General features: G+C 36.7%; 1 long non-coding RNA gene across 1 annotated transcript in view; it reads right to left on the bottom strand.

Moving 5' to 3' along the window:
* Window positions 1-2,156: 2,156 nt before the first annotated feature.
* The window catches only part of LOC140653848 (uncharacterized), a 48,519-nt gene continuing 31,813 nt past the window's right edge, over window positions 2,157-18,862 (bottom strand). Inside the window, exons 3-5 of the long non-coding RNA XR_012043251.1 lie at window positions 4,666-4,772; window positions 3,456-3,532; window positions 2,157-2,210 (exon numbers count right to left, since the gene is read on the bottom strand). This is a non-coding gene — a long non-coding RNA (uncharacterized lncRNA). The remainder of the gene's footprint in view (window positions 2,211-3,455; window positions 3,533-4,665; window positions 4,773-18,862) is intronic.

Raw genomic sequence — 18,862 nt, 5'->3', positions numbered from 1 at the left:
GTACTTGTAAAATAAAACCTGAGTGCATTCATTCCACTTGCTTGCTAATGTGTACTAGTCATATCTGTTAAATGGATTTTTGTAAATTCAAAGATAACTTTTCACTCATTCAAGATCATAGGAATCAAAACCCAGTAACTTTAGTACTATTGTTTCTGAATTCTTTTTTTTTAAATGAGACAAATCTGCATGCACTTTTCCATCTGTCACATATAGTGTACATTTCTGTATGATGAATTTCTCTTTGATGTTTCTTGTATAATAGCTTTCATTAATAAACATTTTATTTGATGCAAACATAGTTAACTTTATGTAAACACATAGCTAATTGTTCCAACGAATTTAAAATTTTCTTTTGAAAAGAAGCAGTACAGTGCAGTTCCAATATGTTATATATATCTAAAATCACAAAGAATGAGGTAGCAATACTGTTGCACAGCATAAAATCATTTCCTTTGGTGTTAACTTTTTAATTTTTTAACTTCTTGTATAAAACTGACATGTTTTTAAAAAAAGTTCCCATCAACATCAACAATAAAACAATCCCCAAACTCTTCACCAATATAAGAAAACATAAGCAGTACAGTATGTAAAATCCTCAATGACTTTTAGAGTACAAGGATATAATTTGTGGATCCCTGAGCTGTTTACATGGTCACTATGCAATGAGCAAGTATGTTACAAAAAGTTGGTCCTAAGATTTCCAGTCCAAATCACAGATGATTTTTACAAGCCAACAAGCAAGTGTAACAATAACCAATTCTTAGTAATGAGGTTTTGTAACTGTTAAGCAACTATTTGCAGAAAGATTTTTTAAAAGATATTCCTATTTAGCTGTATAGCCAAAGCGTATGTTAAACAAATTAACATATAAAAGACTTGCCAGAAAATCTTTCATTAAGATGACATTTTTATTATATACTAATGAACCCTATGTAAACAATGTAACTTTTATGAATGATGGACATTAAATATTTCACTTACGTGTATCCTCAGCATTTTGCATGTTTTCTTAAACTTTTCCAGTTTCTGAATTCTAAAAAGAAAACCATACAATTATTAACAACATAACACAAAGTTACGTACAGATTACTGCAGCGATCTCTGGAAACCGGTAACCAAGAGTGTTCTAGTGGCAATAAAAAGGTATCATTTATTGGTGGCAATTATGGGAAGCATTGTTTAAACAACAGTTTTATAGTATGTTGTAAAGTTCTATTGAAAAAGGTTAGCATGGTGGACTTAATTCAAATCAGCTTGATCAGAAATTTAAGTATATTGTGAAATTCTTAAACTGAGCCTTACACGTATTTATTACTGCAGAAAGTAAGTAAATGTAGGAAGGCAATTATTCATGTCACAGCCATAATGTGGTTTCCCCCTGTTGTTCATAGGAAAATATTATAAACATTAATTATTCAAATCAGTAAAGAACTTGGTGGTGTTTAGGGCGAAGAAAAAACCTAGGTACCATAATTTTTCTTTTGTAAATCACTGCATTCTTTAATAAGTTGGATTCCTTCTCCCGCTGATTTAACACTAATTTAGACTATTTCTAGTCTAAATTATTGTCTGTGTGCTGCTTTTTTCACCTGATTTAAATTAGAAAAATAAATTAATTAAATACTCCTGGTGAAATACTAGCTCCACTGAAGTCAATGGCAAAATCATCGCTGATTAAAGTAAAACCAGGACAATTTTATTTCTCCATGTCTGATTAGAAACATTAAGGTTTGATTTTTCTTAACAACACTACTCTTTGTTTAGAGATAGTCCTGCACATAGTGCTCTGATTAATCTGACTAGTTGCATTAGCCAATCCAAATTTTTTGAAAGATAAAAATCTGTCTCCTGCATTAAGAGAGTAAACATGTTGAAAGGGCAGCGTTATAGGAGAAAGAAAAGAAAGGAATCATTTCAGACAAGATTTGAGAGAATGCAAGACAAATGTAGGTTTTCAGGATTGTCGCAAGTGAGAAATGTTTTTGGGGTCTTCCTAGTGGATACATATCCACATCTAGACACAGCATTTCTTTGCATCCCTGTTCTTGAAAAAGAAGCCAAATTGTGCAGTCCTAGAACATCTTACTCGGAATTACTCACCAGAGAAATGGCTTGCAGGACCAGGCCAAATGACAGAAGGCTGACACCGCAGCCCGCTGACACTGGTGAATATTCTCTCTCCGATTCTGTGGGCTTTGAGCCAGGAGCTGAACGAACATGGAGACTAAATTTCTCTCTTGTCTCTAAAGAAAGCATAGCCTTCAGAATGAGACAGAACATATAGGACAGCCATGCTGCTCTGTGCTTTGGACTTCATTCTTCAGAGATGCTAATCCAAGCACCTGGCACATGCATTAAATTGACTTCAAAATATTTCTTCCTCCTTCCCCCAAATACAGGACACAAATTATCCTACTGGAATTTCCAGAAGCTACTATAGTGTCGGAGACTTTATTCAGTTATTCTGCAATGCTGAACAATTCTTCTGTGCTTCTCACTTGACACAGACTTATCTCGACACATACCTACATACATATCCTTGTCTTGCCTTCAGATAACCAGTACCTTCATATTTATTTAAGTCATTCAAAGCTACAGGAAGCAACTCTCCATGCTTACACGTTCTACCAAAGGCAGTTGTCATAATTTTTGTTTTGATACTCCTCTACAGTAAAACATTTTTTCCAGAGTAGTTTTTATGTTATGAATTTGTACTTTTGTATGTTTTTTTCTTTTCTTAGCTTTGGACCAAAAAAAGGTAGTGCTTGAAACATCTATGTGTACAGATTATTTTGCCAGCTTTTCTTGTAAGATCTAGAAAAACAAATCTACTGCAATCAGTGAATTCATGGCTTGCATGTCACTATAAGAGTATTCCCCTCTACAAATTGATTTTATCATAACAAATGATATCAAATACATTCGGTTCTAATTTAACTAATTTGATTAATATTAGAAATGATAGCGTTTTAGCTGCACTCGTTTCTGGCTCAAGTGTGCTTCTGTTTTTGGAAATGGGATTGCGAGCAAGCATCCTTTGAAATTCCTGGTATTTGCTACTGGTAGGAGCAGAGGGCTAGACTGAAGGTCTGATCTAGCTTGACAAAAATCAGCGTTATTTTCCAGTTTGTCCTCTTTTCAAATTGGACTTTAACAGAGGATAAAAATACTGTCAATAACTATTTCACTGCTAGAAAATAAAAGTTAGATATGCTTCTCTTTTGCACTTCAGTTACACGCTTCAGTGTAGATTTCTGAGTCCGAGCAGATGCACAGTGTTTTGAATCTGTGAGACTGATGCATATAGCAAATAAATAATAAGGGAAAGAACAAGCTAAGAAATAGTTATCAGGCTGCAAATATAAGCAGTCACTGGGAGAGATGTGGTAGTTTTCTATTTATCATCCTATGAATCCTTATTTCACCATTTTCCTTGAGGAATTTGGACTTACCTGAGAGTAAACGATCAAGTAGGTTGCTGTTGCCACATGCATCTTGATCCCACAACTGAGAAGCAATAGAGAACCATCTGTAACAAGAGTTTTTCAGGAATAATTGTCTAGCAAAATAACAAAAGGTTGGCCAATAGCCTAAAATCAGTAAAATAAAATGCAACATCAGGGAAGCTGAGAACACTGATTACTATTATATCTTAAGACACAAACATATACAGGCTCATGATTTCTGTTTAATTCATAGAGGATAATTAACTTTACCAAACAAATACATATCCCATCACAACAAGGAGCCATGCACGTAGTATCGGTAGGGACAGTAAGACAAGTTTAGAAAGTAACCAATTGGCAGCTTAGAGGTGAATATTTTTCATCTGCAAAGATACTTGCATAATTACTGCTCAGGCTGCAGGCACAAGTGTTAGACAATACCTCTCATTTTCTTTTCTGGCTGTCCAGCAGAGTATTTTTTGATGTTATAAAAAAAGTGGGCTACAGAAAAGAAAGTTAAATGGACACTGTAAAGTGCATGAATGGGATGGTGTGCCTTTTATGTGCCTTCTAGCACATTTGATTTAAAATGCTGCTGCATTGAGGCTCTGAGTATCAGTCTTAAAGAAGCTACTGCTTTCTTTCTGCTTTTTTATTTGAAGATGCCTTGCTTCTTGTATATGAGATTACATAGACAAGCTGTAACTACATTAGCTGGAGTAATATCCTACCCCATTTTGTCAAAATTGTTCTTAATAATCAAACCCTTGGACAGATGTGTTTTTTTGTGAATCTGGCTGGAGCAGAAGTTAGAAGTTAGAGCTGCTGCTGTTCATTACAAGCTACTTGAAATAGTTTATCTGCCCAGGAGTGCTTTCCACATACAGGAATGTTAGAATTGTCCTGAGTAAATCCATTTCTTCTGCTATTTAACCTGTAACACAGCACTAACATGACACTAAATACATAGTAATCAGTGGTTCAAAACACTGATTTTAAACCATTGCTGTTGTTGTGGATGGACCCAAATCGAGAAGGTCTCGAGAAGCTCAATCACAATTTACGACTAAAACAGTAGCATTAAAGGACTATATGACTTGGAGTGTCTAGATCTTTTACAAATAACATCTGAATCCTGAGATCTTTTTGCCCGCTTACGTTATAACAGCAACAGATTAAAACTGGAGAACTCAAAAGTATGGCTGTGTCCTTGTACCTATTCAAACTGTCTAATTTCAACGTGTTTCCAGAATGGACTGTTGAATTCTGGTGAAATCTGGAGCTTTTTGATTAAATTTCCTTGATTTCCTCATTTGGATCTGTCTGAAACAGAAAAATAGTATTTTAATGGGCAAAAACTTTAGCAAAACTGAAAAATGAAGTAATGTATAACACCAGTGAAAAAACAATTTTACAGAACTAAGATTCAGTTCAGAACAGTTCTAAAAATGTCCAGAGTTCTTTTTTTGTTTTGTTTTGTTTTATTTGTTTGTTTTTAGAAGAGAAAAGTAACAGAGAAAACCATTTTTTGGAAACATGCTGTCCAATAACTAGTTCCCAAAGGCCTCTCCCTTCAGCCTCTGAAGAATTTTGCCGTTAAATTAAATAACATTTCATTATGAAAACCTCTTACTTCAAACCAGCTGAATCCTCCAGTTTCTTTTACTACTTTTTTTCCCAGTACCTTTGAACATTTGTGTTTCCTCTGTATCATTTTTGCCTGTGTAAAGCCAATCGGTAGCCGGATCGCACAGGCAGTCTTATCAGCAGAGTGTGCATGATAAGATCCTAAAAAGAAGGAGGTGCCTACCTCTAGTTTCCACCATATTTCTCCTGGAGAAGTGACTACCTACCTGATGTGGCTGGGATGTCCGTGACAACCCAGCACGCTGTGGGACTTGTTGGGGTTTGCTGTGCAAGAGGTGGTGGCTTCCACAGGGCCTGTGGGCACCTTCCCTCCCATATGCATCCCACTCTCTGACATCCCGAAACTGCTTTTTGGGAGTGGAAGTCGTAGGCCTGGGAGCCTTGGGTGGAGGAAGGGATGAAACCTCTACCCTGGCACTTGGGGCAAATGTGCTCTGGCTTCAGAGCTGCTAGGTGCAAAGAAAAATACTTATGTTTATGTGTACTGAGCCTGACTTGTGATGGTGTGCTGCAGGAATTCTGTAAGGCTGCTAGCCTCGCGCCATCCCATGCAACACGCTATAATGCTAATGGGCAGCAGAACCCTGATAAGAAAAACTAATTTAAGCTCCTCTTTCTACTTCCAACTTGCATCCATATGCTATGATCCTGGTTGTGGAAACATTTATGCATGTCTCTAACTTCCTTATCCTGTGTGATACCACTGAAATGTATTTAAATAGAATTATTTGCAGTACTGAACTTAACTGGAGGCACAAACCAATAAAATCAGAGTTCAGTGTATAATTTAAACCAACTCTGTTTCCTTCTAAAAGAGTTTAAAGATTTCCAGGTATGTTAGTAGAGTACTAGTGCAATATTCCTGTAGCTGCTGAATTTTGCCTTGATTGTTGTCAGTTGCTTATATTTGCTGAGGAATTAGCATTAGAACGAATGGAAGCAGTTGGATTAATGGTCAAGAGTACAAATGGTCAAAGGCTGAAACGATAATTTGAATATTTTGCAAATATGTCACTGCCATATATGAAATACATTCTGCACATATGTTATTATTTTGCTGACTGGCATGGAATGAAAAGGCCTACTTTTGGTATTTCAGGTTACAACAGATGTTATTTCTTCTGTGCTTCCAAATTATGATACTTAATATTCAGCACAACTTTAAAGTAGCTGTATGAGAGACAGAGATAGTAATAAAGCATGCCCAGATTTTGGGTTTTACTGCCAATGTATAAATACAAAGCACTGGGTTTTTTAGCTTATGTCTGAGCCATGAAGAGAATAAGCAAGAACCAGCCTGGGCAGCTTTTAGAAAGCCATGGAAAAAAGTTGTTTCAAACTCAAGCCAATATTTCTAGGTTTTTTGATCCTGATTTCCTTGCTCACAAGTGAAAGTGGTTTCATGCTCCTTCCCTTTAGGCAAAAACATTCAGGCAACCCAAACCCTGAAGAGGAAAGGAGAGCAGAGTCCAACAGTGCTTTCACAACCATGCTAACAGCATTTAAAACCTAGTTCCACCCTCTGCATGCAGTTCCACATGGCCACCTCCGTAGGATAATAGTTTGCCCAGAGCATAAATCCCCTTGTGTGGTGACTGTCAATTGACTCCAACTGTAAAATGCAGCGAGAGCAAACGCGGTGGTGGGAACACATGCCAGTATCCGCATCGCTGCTCCCCTGCTCGGTGCTGATGCTGACATGTGTCAGAATGGAGGCTGCCATTTCCTCTCTGGCTAATAGGGGAGTATGTCCTAGGGTGGTTCTTCACCTGCAGTGCTAATGGCAGTCCTGTGCAGAGAGGTTTCTTTTCAGATCCTCTAGAAAGCTGTTATTTTTCTCCATCCTGAGTAACACTGCCTGGATAACTGACCAGTTACTAATGTCAAAAGGCAGAATACTAGTATGGCCATATATGATACAATTTTGTAATGTTCTGTTTGCTTTGTGCCATGTACAGATGAAATTCAGAATGTGTGGTTTGAATCCTCTGCAGACATAGACTGACCCTAATCCAAGGTAAACTTTGATCCTCTATTATTCAATATCAAAATGAAGAACAGCAATAGGAGACCAAACAGGTAAATATCTATGTCTTCCCCAGAAGGAAGTGCTATATGCTGTACATTTAAATTCATACAATGGTATGTAATGAACTAAAGAGTTCATGGGATCAGCTCTTTACAAGATAGTGTTGTCCAGTGTGCAAATTCCTTTGTGGTGCATGTCAGCTAACCGTGACCTTACACATACCACTGCCACTCCTCTGTCCTTAATCAAGTTAGGCAATGATTACACTTGAGCAACTTTCAAGGCAAGCAGACCTCTAGACTCCAAACTGCAGAGTCTCTGTGATCCTCATTCATGTGCCCTGATTTTGCACTACATCTTGCCTGAAAGGGAAACAGGATCATAGGTGAGTGTTTAGTTATACACATGGAGCAAATGATCGGAATTAATATTATTTGCAGCAACCCTCAAGTTCAGCAGCCTGTCAAAGGGAGTGCAACAGGCGTTAACCGGGTGTCTGTGTGTTGGCCTTAGGAGCAAGGAATGGTGGCAGTACTCCCACTGGTCCTGGAGAACCCTTCCCTCCATGCAGGTGTTTCTGGGCTACTGCTGCAGTACACGTGTTGTCATTAGTTTGGCATTAGTGAAAGTGAAATCTGGTGTACAGCACTGGGAAATAGGAATGCAAAGTTTCTTAAAAATGCTTAGTATGATGACAAATTAACACATACATACATTTATTATTAGACTATTATATGATTTGTTCTGTGCACTGTCATTGCACTATTGTTTTCTAATGGACTTATTTACATGACCAGAACACTCACTATGTAGACTCTGCAGTAAATAAGGGTGGTAGGCTGATACACTGCTATGACATATGAACTCTAACCACCTATCTAATAGCATCTTCTTTCTTCAGAGACTTTTTCTGCTGCAGCTCTGAATCTTGAAACGCTTTTTCTTATTTTACCTTTGCCTGTACTTGTATCACTTCAGTGAAGTTTTGCCCAAATTCACACTGGAATTGTGAACAGGATCAAAGTCTGTGGTGTAATTAAACCCATCCCACTCACAAGAATTCAATCTCTTTTCTGAAAGCTACTTCATATATATATATAAAATGAGTTTGCTAGTGTCATCTGTTTCCCATTACCTATGCTTTGAGACCTATATATGAGGAAACATTAAGTAAAACATTTTTATTAGACACTTCTAAACTACATAAGAAAATTGAGAAAGTATTCAACAAGTAGGGCAGTAGGTGAAGTGAACTAGCTGTACCCAAGGCAGCGTTTGCACCTTAGGTCATATGGTGTGACAGGGAGGCTGCACAATTTCAGATTTATCCAGCAATGACTGCATCCAGCTGTGTGGTACGAGGTTAAACTTTGACTTCGTAGCCAAAGATGACAGATTCACACTGGAGCCTAAACCTTGGGCCCTGTGACTATCAGCTATTCTCTCTGAAGGTTTGTTTTCTCCAGAAGTCTTTCTGAAGACACCGTTGATCACTGTATATACAAAATGACTGTGCAAATGTGTGACTATTCTTTCAAAAATGCTACTGCATGCTTGGAATTAAAATACTAGTGTTGGCATCGTATGCTGCATGGACTGCTAAACCAATTTTTCATCCTAATTCTACAATTTGGGCTTTCTGGATTTAGTGAATCTTAATGGTGCTCACATTCCTATGTAGTTGCTCGATGATGCAGGTATTTGGAGCAACCATAAAGGCTTCATGCTTCTTATGGATGCTTCACAGTCCTATAAATGTGGTTAGATGCAACTTTTTCTGTGCTCTACTAGGAGGATTTCTCATTTAAAAGGCCAGTAGAATTTTTGGATGTAGCAAAAAGACCGTCGATTTCTTTACCCTAATTTTCAGAAATATTTATCTTGTATTGGCACGGGGAAAAAAGTCCAATTGGCCAAAGTCTGGCCAAATTGCAAGAGGCCAAAATGTAAGAAAATGAAACATCATAGTGGGGAATGTAGGCAATTAGAATGATGCACCATAATCTATACTTATTATTAATCAATTGAAAAATCACAGCTTCATGTGACATGGTAGAACTTTATCTGATTATCGGCAACAACATATCTACAAGTAAAAATTATTATTTTTAAAAACTTTTTAAGAATAGTAAAACTGTTTTAACAAATGTGCTAGCACACTGGCAAGTAAGCTACTGCTCCCTGTGGTTTTGTACTTTATACATCCTCTTCTAAAATATGGCCAAAGGCCTTTCTTAATAAAACAACTTGTGTTTGGAACTAATTTCTAGATGATTAGTATCTCCAGTGTTACTCATAGGTAGCCATTGACTGAATGGAGAAGTATTTGCAATGCCACATATTTTCTTTGCAAAGGGTAAAGCCTTCTCTGTTCTGTTTTGGTCCAACTGTACATAGCAAATAGCAATAACAAAACTATCACCAACTTAAATGATTCAGGGTTGATTCTTGTTTCAAAGGCTCTAATCCTGTAAAATACCAAATAAATTTCTGTAGGAGCCAAAGCTACTCAATATTCTTTTTTTTTCAAAAGCAGGATAGGAAATACATTAAATTTTCATCTAATCTGGCCAGCATTCTATTTTCCTAAAAACTTTGCTTTATGATTTTTAGTCTTTCTTGGGGATCAAAATAAGATGGTGTCTATCTTCTTTTTTTAAATAAAAATTTAATAGGGAATTTGAGTTTAGAGGAAAATAGAGCTTCCATCTCTGTTAGTCTTCAGGCAGTACCATAATACTACTACTAATTGTGGTGGCATAGGAAGGCTTTAATAGCAGTCATTTCTCCTAACTGAAGGAGTACATCTGAGCACACAACTACCCTTCATTAGCACCTTTTCAATCCTTTCAGTGCCTGCAGGTCAGCATATTTTGCATTGCTCCATTAGAAGTGATGGATCCGTATTGAAGACAATGATTTGCAGCTTTATAGAAAAAAAATTTTAAAACCCCAGTTCTTTATCAGCTTGCTGTAAATAGGCAACACAGCACAGTTGACTTGAAGGGAAAAAAAAAAATCTATCTCCCATTTCTTCATCCGTGAGAACTAAGGCCTCTCTGCCACTAGAGGGTGAGACAACTACAAACCAAATCCTTAAGTCTTAGTGATTCCTGTAGAGGGTACAAATGCAAGTTATCGTGCAGACAGGACCTTGGTTATTTATATTTAGGAGAGAAAGATGCATACCATGGGCATAGCAAGTACTCATATGCTTAAAGCCAGAGCTGCAAAGAAATATGGGAACAACCTGTGATAATGAACAACTGTGGAACAAAACTCATTATCTAGACAATAGATTTTGGGGCCTTGGGAGGCATAGTTACAAAAAATAAGTTCTGATCTCAATTCAAGTACTGAATCAAACTGTTCTGCTTCAAGAAAGAACTACTTCTCGCTTAAAATGTCACCCTTTTAGTTGAAAATCTGAAAAAAGATCTAGCTTCCTGCTTGCCTTTGATCTACACCATCTATACTGAAGATTTGCTTAGTTGTTTTCCCGTAGTTCTTTGAATTGTCTAGTATTTCCTTCCTTTTACTACAAGATGCTCTGATGCAGTTACCCTGGCGTATCTTTCAAAACTGTGACTTGTTTCATGTAGTTTAATATGGCTATGCATCTTGTCCTGGCAGAAAGCACTAATTCCTACTAACATGTCCAATGTTTCTTGACTAAACGTTTTACAAATAAGGCACATTTTGATGCTTGCAGAATCTCTTAGAAGATCCTTTTCTCTGAAGACTTCCCTAACTCACAAAGAAAATATACCATTCACATTTCAATTTATAAAAGCTACTCTTAAATCAGAGGTTTAACAAATCAATATGCTGTTTCTTCAGGAACAGTATTTCCTGATTTAAAACAAAAATCAAGTCCCAGAGGGTACTGTAACATCAAGTAATTTTTTTTCTTTTTTGTTCTTACAAGTTCTCTAAAGAATTCTACCTTTAACTATGTTTTGACAATGCCTGCTGCTTTGTTAGTCTGTTGCTTCAACAATCTGAAGGTCCAAATTCAACTTCCCTTTTTTCCTGAAGAAAGACTTTGATATTGAGTTTGTAAAAAATACTACAAAGGGCATGTAGGGGGTCAGGAGAAACAAAACTACGCGTTACTAAGCGGTAGTAAAAGAAGAGGCAAAAGAGAAGAAAATATTAAATATTGTAGAAGAAAATACTAAGTATCATAGACAGTTCTAAACTATTGCCTGGGAGACTTTAGTAACTTATTCAGCTTATCTTAAATGAAAGACAATTGTAGCAAGAATTAGAGTGAAATTTTGAGATTCTAGTCTAGTCAGAAAAGGGCAGCATACATCTTTGTTTAGGGAATTACAATTTCATGCTACAGAATGATCAGAATTTCATTGGAAGCTTTTTGTGTTTATCAACAGCATTTACATTTTAGGGAAATTAACTGCTGAGTTTTAAGTTACATGTAGGATTTTGCATTTTCTGGCCTAAGAACTTTGCATACCCAGGTTTAGCTGCATGCCCAGATTTTGTTGGCTGCAAACTTAAAGCATAAAACCAGTCCTTATTGAACCTTGTTGAAATAAATAGGGTTTAAGAACATATTAAGCTAATGTTAAATAGAAACTCACTCTGCTGTTTACGTTGGTTTATTAATGGTTCTTGTATAATATTTGCATAACTTCAGAGAAGCTATAGAATGATTTTCCCTTTTTAAAAAAAAGGTGTTATTAGAGCAATGAATGCTTGCTATTCTTTAATTTTTGAGGATTTTAACTGAAAGGAAACAAATGATGACATTCCCTCATGCTGACATTAAAAATCCCTGGCCCCTTTCTATGGGCTCTTTTCTTTTAGTGTCCTAAATACCATAGAAGTAATAGAGCGTTTACAGTTGGAGGCAATGATTGCTTTCTTCATTTCAGAAGAAGAGATTTTGAACTCTATCAAATAATTTTAACCCTCAAACCTATCCAAAAGCTTTACTGGGAGGTACAAATGAAATCACACAGAACAATCAGTTAGAATATTGTTTTGCTACTCTGAATATCACATGAAAAGTATGAAGTGCTAAAAGTGTTTTTTATTACAACATTGGCATATTTAGCACAGTTCCTTATTCTACATAGTCTTTAGCATCTTTCTGCTTAGTGATTTCTATAGGATTTGCAGCTATCCAAACACTTTGCAAGAATACGTCCCAAAATTTTTTTTTCTGGACAATAGAACATAGCTGTTACGGTTGGGAAAACTGGAAATCTGTCCAGTTTTTACCTCCTTCTGTTACAGCAACAATACTAGATGTTAGCTGCCTACTAGTTTCTAAGGCTCAGAGCCAGACCTGATGCCAAATTAAATGACCAAACTTACTATCAAATTCAATCACATTCACTATCAGTCTCAAACTCCTGTTAGCAGAAAGGCCCTTTCAGTTGAGATGCAAGAGCCATGATTCGATTTTTAAGGAACAACTTGAGGTAAAAAGCCTGGTCCTTGTTTCAGTTTCTAAGGCATTGCTGCTGTCTCTCCCTAGAATCAAAATGCCAGAGGCTGAAAAAACACATCTGTATGACACCTGAAAATGGTGTTAGGGGAGGGCTGGTGCTGTTTAACTTGATTAATAAAAAAAATGATAGTAAAATTCCACGAAATGTCCATGTTAGCTGAAGGACCCGTGCAAGAGAAGAGAATTCAGGCACGGCTTGTTCTCTTCCCATGATCTAATCTGGGTATTTGTGGTCCACTGTTGTACTGTTCACGTGTACCTCCTCATACCCAAACAGACTTGTTACATTGCTGTAACAGAACTCTTCTCATCTGGGGTAAGCGACGGAGGGCCTTTGAGGCTATGGTAGAGGGAATGATCTCCCCAAGCCCAGGCCTGACTCTGTGAACACTCATCTTTTCACCATGGTATGGTTGGTGGAACCATAAGCTTCTGCATTTTATCCAGCTTCCTTCAGACTAGTAACTAAATTAAAGCTATTTATATGTTTTCTTGCAGCACTTTTGCAGGCTAGCTAAGAGAGAAAACAACTATTTAAGTACGATTTTCCTTTGACTCAGTGTCCTCCACTGTGCAGAGCAGTTCCTCAGGCTCTTTTGCAAAAGAAGTGCTTGTTGCTTTGGTGCCACTTCACTGCTCTGGGATTTGGGGAACTTTTCTTACCCTGCCTGAGCTCCTTCTCTTCTCTCTGTATGGCTTGGCCGCCAGCTTTAGCTGATCTGACATTCCTTCCCACAGAAATGTGAATGGGAATGGCAGGTAGCAGCACAGTGGTTATCTGTTGCTTATTTCAAATGTGGCTGTCAGATAAAAGCTGAAAATGCTATTTTGCAAACAGCACCTCCAGACAGGCTATTACAGGACTGAGCAAACAACCAGAAAAAACCCCTACCATCCATTTTCTGAGACCTTGAAAATAAGGGTAATTTTATGATACTTGCATGTTTTAGAGTTTGACTATTTTTAGGCCTGAAGAACTTGGTGATAAACATTTGAATTCATCATTCTAACAGTTTTCAACTTTCAAAGTAAATTATTTGTTTTAAAGGTTGAACATGTCACGTGGTAATAGCATCTAACCAGCAGCTATGAAATGTCTAAGGAATGAGGGGAGATAGATAGAGAAATCTCAGTAAGCAAAAGATAATGACTGGGACAGCAGAGCGCAAACAGTAAAACCAGACAAGATGGGGGAGAGGAAGTCTAAAACCTTGGTTTTGACTTTATTGTATATTTTTGGATCATGTTATAACATCACAAAGATCATGCCTGTCATATAAACTCAATCTGAAAAGGTGTTTCAGTCAGACTTCGATTTATGGAAGTGCCAGAAGGAAATACATGGTAAGACAATGGACCAAGTTCTGACCATGGTTGTACATGATGAATTGGTAACAGGAAGTTTAAAACCTGTTTTTACTAATTTGGTTTTTTGTGATATGACACTAAAGCCCAACACACAATTTTTTTGGTTCTCATTCTGTTTTCTTTTTTCCAGACAGATCCAGCTCCAGGCAGAAGAAAGGTTTAAATAAGATAGTTTTAGTATGAGGAAAGCTTCTGAAGGGAAACCCTCGTACTATGAATCTGACACATTTATCTGCTTTTGTGGGAAAGGCATTATTTTTAAATTTAAAAACCCCATCAAACTATTGACTATGAAATTTCTAGACAAATACACTTAATGCTTAAAATGCACTCCCTTTATATTGTACACTAAGACAAAATGCAATGGCTTAGTAAATTTTTTGAAATATACATGTAAGGAGCTGGTTTTATACTGCACTGTACCTTAGAGAACCATCTACTGTGCAAGCTGAACTCAAACTTTACAAATGTTATCCTTGCAGACTGTCAAGTTTTATTTCCACTTTTTGCTCACTTTGGGGAAAAAACCCTAAAATTCTTCATTATGTTGTAAGACACTGCAGTGTGAGTAGAAAGTGTATTCCTACAATACAGACTAAAAGAACAAGTCATACTAGCTTTGACACATGATGTATGTTTAATGTCTGAGGTCTATTGTTACAGAATATATGGAAGACTAGGGTATCTGCACCAAGATTATTGAAGTTCATAATAACATGCAGCATCACAATGTTAATATAACTAATGAAATTATATATTGAACACTGTATACCCTATTACATACTTTATATAACCCATTCAATTCAAAATAACTGCAGTATTTAAGTATTTCTCAGTTTTTGCTGGAAACAGACTACACCTAATTAGGACACTATGGGTGAAACGTTATTGTTTACTAATGATATATTGCTGGTGCATTTGGATAAGTCTTGTACTCTCATTGCATATTAATTAAGATATAAAACATTTAGGAATGTGGATAAGCAGGCTGTAAATACCAGATACATAGGCATAGTAGAAACGTTGAGGGGACACAGAGATTAGAATGAACCCCTATCTACAGGTGAAGCAGTACTGATCAACTTAACAGAAACAATTTTTGTCCATATATTGAGATAATTCTGTGAAACTTTCCATATATGCATTATCTATACATGAAGTTAGGCTCAGATCTTGCAAAGAAAATGGAATTCTATTGCCAACTATTAATATTGGCTATTTACTTGTAAATGCTTTCATATTAACCTGAAGTTCACTTGCTAATAAATGGGAGAAACATAAATCCAGTATCCAGTGGTGGTGCTAGGGGCTTGCAAAAGTAACAACTGATCCAAAGGTGCTTACTGAAGCCTGTTACTGGGAGCTGAATCTTCCTCTTTAGATATTCAGTGTGTATTTCTTGTCTATGCATTTAACTATAGATGTTTTAATGTCCACTATGGCTTAATCATAAAGAACTATAAAAAGTGAATTTTACACTGCATGTTTGCTTTAAAAAAAAGTAATAATACCTAAAGGTAACGCAGCACTTCCATACTCTAATCTCTCTAAAGGCACTTCTTAACAGGTAGCTTGAGCTTGCAATTAATTTAACGAGGAGCAGAACCAGTGAATACTGTTTACCTATGAACTTGTCCTGTGACCTGTAACGAAGTACAAATGCTGTTCCAAACTTCTGGAGCATTTCTTTCCTGTGTGGATTGCCCTGGCTTGCAGCTGATGTGCTGTGGCTGCCTTTCCCACCGAAGGGGCTTCTACTCATCAACTGATGTTTTTACAACATTTACATATTATTAACCAGATTAAAGACTCTACTTTTCTGCTGGGGAATGGATGCAAAAGTTACTAGGAGAGGGCAGGCAGATGGCATAAATCTTGCTTCCTTAGAGAACTTGTCCCAGACATTAAAATTCTATTAATCCTTTGTGATTCCTAATGGGTTTTGTACCAACAAACTCTGGCAGACTCTGTTCGTGAGGGTAGACCCTGTTACCCACTCAGGGAAGAAAAAGTTCTAGCCCATTATTTTGGTTATTAACTATTACTGTTTAGCAAACACTCCAAGCACTGCAGGGAAATCAAGAGATGTAGTCCCAGCCCCAAGGACGTTCCATACTCAGGTACTGCACTTCGGCGTTCAGTGGTTGGTACCGGCCAGATGGATGTGAAGGACAGTAGATGACTCCAGCTGTTCTACAAGAGATGGTACTAGATTTTTCTGCAATTTAGCCCTTGGAGTTTCCAAACAGCTAAGGCCAACTCTTGCCTTTATATGATGATAGCATGATCTATTTTTCCATAAAAAGCAATGACCCGTATATGTTTCATGCCGGGAAGGTAGCAGCAGGGCCTGCGATAACAAGGAGCGGGAGGGAGGGAAGGAAAAGGAATGAAGGATGCCAGAACGCTGCCGTCTGTGGCATGACAAACAGGGAAAGGAGCAAAACCTGCACATGGTAGCTAAGTCTGTCACTGGAGAAGCAAACCAAGTTGTTTGACCAGGGTAATGCCAGAGAGCAACTCTTAAAAGAATGTTTTTTTGATATGCTAATGTGTAACCAAATCGATTGTTTAAATGAGATGTCTATTGCAGTGTATTGAGAAGAAAAGATTTTTCCAAAAGTCTTTGAAGTGTTGTTCTGTGCAAATCTTGGCAAAAGTATCATCTGTGTAAAAGTATTATACAAATGCCTTTCTACAGTTTAGAAAAACTTTCAGGTAAATGTGTTCAAGCTTCTTGAAAGAAGGTATCTGCACATACACTGATTCAGTGCACAGAACTACTTATGTGCAGATGAGCTACAAAATGTACTGTTTCTTTACGCTGCACAGAGATTGAGAATTATAAATAAAAAGTATTGGCAGATCATGAGATCTGGGATCAGTATATTCTTTTCCATAACTACTAACAATTGGGAAAACCTAAACATAATAAGGACAAAATAGTAACTCAATTAGTTGACTTCATTTTCATCTATGATTCATTCCATTTGGTAATGCTCTTCTACCAAACATGGGCATATCTGAGTTCTGTGTTTTGGAGGAAATGTGAACTGAGACAAGTTTGTCATTTAAGTAACATTGAATGTTTTGAAGCAGTCAACATATGGCAATTAAAGGTGGCAAAAATTAAAAGGTTTTTTAGAGCAGAATAGTTTCATAATTATGAAAATGGAGATAAGATTTTTTTTTGGGGGGAGTGACTTTCAGGCCTCTGAATGGTTAGAGAAAGAAAAGTATCACAGAGATGTTGGTAGGCTTCCCTTGTATAAAATCTTTCAAATGAATAAAGAAGCACAAAAGATTTAATTTAGGATATAATAAGTGAAATATATCAGAATAATGGAGTATTACTGGCAGCTTTCTGCTGTGGCCTACTGATGTCAAAGTGAACGATGGAGGTATCATACCAGATTTTAGAAATGAATGAAGGATAAAACAAACAAGTGGCAGTTAGAAATGGTTAATTTAAAAAATAAAGGTAAGAAGGAACAAAGTGATATAGCATAAAAATGTATGAAAAACAAGAAAAGAAATCTTGAGGTAGTTTTAGTGGATCTGCTATTTAATAACTGGAAATAATAAGTTTGGTTAGGACTGCTTTCCTGTGTTAGGCGTCCTGGAATCCTTTTTTGGGAGGTGTAGACAGAGGTCATGGAAGTCATAACTGAATAGAACAAAATGGGAAGGAATAGCAGTAGAGCAATCACCACTTTTAACTGCTGCGAAGTGTGCCCTGAATCTGTCAGCAGGATTTCTGTTTTTGTTTTTCAGAAGAAAAAGTATAGCAAACCAGATCAAACCTAACATTTTTTGTCTGGGTCCCCATCATTCACTAGAGGAAATGACAAACTCATTTTATGTGATTTTTATGGCTATCCCTTCCCCCTTCCCCTCCATTCTGTTTTATTCATTAATTGCAATTCTCAGTTTTTGTTCCAAGCTTCTTAAACGGGATTATCACCTTTTCATTCCAATATTCTCTCCTAGTTGCCTATAGTTATCACTACCTTTTTATAAGGGTTCATTTCATAACCTTTTGATCTGTTTTAGTACTTCTTACCCATACTTATAACACAACCATAATTATTTTTCCTTATGAAGAAATTCAGTTTTGTTTTCAAGTTCCTGAAATTTTTTAATTTAAATCGTCTAAACATTCATTGAACTCTATTTATGGCCCATCTTACAAACACTCAGTTAACTGTAGTTAAACTCAAGGTATTTTCAAGTTTCAAAACTAGATTTATAAAGGCTTATACAGGGGGAGTGAAGTGTACAAGGTTGCAAATAGAAATTTCAAAGAAGGGGAACATTTAAATGAAGAATCCCAGTTAAAAAAAATTCTAAACAATTTTGCAATTCAGTGCAGTAAAACAAAAAATCTATAAAGATATTAGGGCAATAGGAGCAAGACTGTGAAATGCTTTAATAAAAAGTCATGTCCTATTGTGGGTTCAAATGGCTGACGTGACCATACAGTGGCAGCATGGTTCTGTTACTTGCTTCTTGGCCATACCGTGATGTGGAAGTTCAGTATAATTGAGAGGGAATGTGACTTCATTAAAGATGCTATTTCTCAGCAAACACACCAGATATTTATTTCCTTTGTTAAGGTAAAAATCCATTTTAATGTAAATCATCCAGGCACTATAGTTCATGCTTCACTCTTCCGTTGTGTTTCAGGCCTTAATAATGTCTTAGGCTAAATGTTCCCAACATTTTGGAGAAAGCCTTTTTCTTTCTCCTTGCCCTTCTCCTTTCTTTTCCCTATGCTGCAGATGGCTGTCTTGTGATTTGGCTTTTTTAGACTGAAAAATGGACAGTTTACAGTGGTTCCGGACAGATTAAAGATCTTCAATAAATCACATGAATGTGATCATTACCCAA

This window comes from Ciconia boyciana, chromosome 7 (assembly GCF_034638445.1).
Source record: "Ciconia boyciana chromosome 7, ASM3463844v1, whole genome shotgun sequence".
Taxonomy (NCBI): Eukaryota; Metazoa; Chordata; class Aves; order Ciconiiformes; family Ciconiidae; genus Ciconia; species Ciconia boyciana.
Note: the sequence above shows the minus strand (reverse complement) of the source record. Positions and strands in the feature narration are given on the sequence as shown.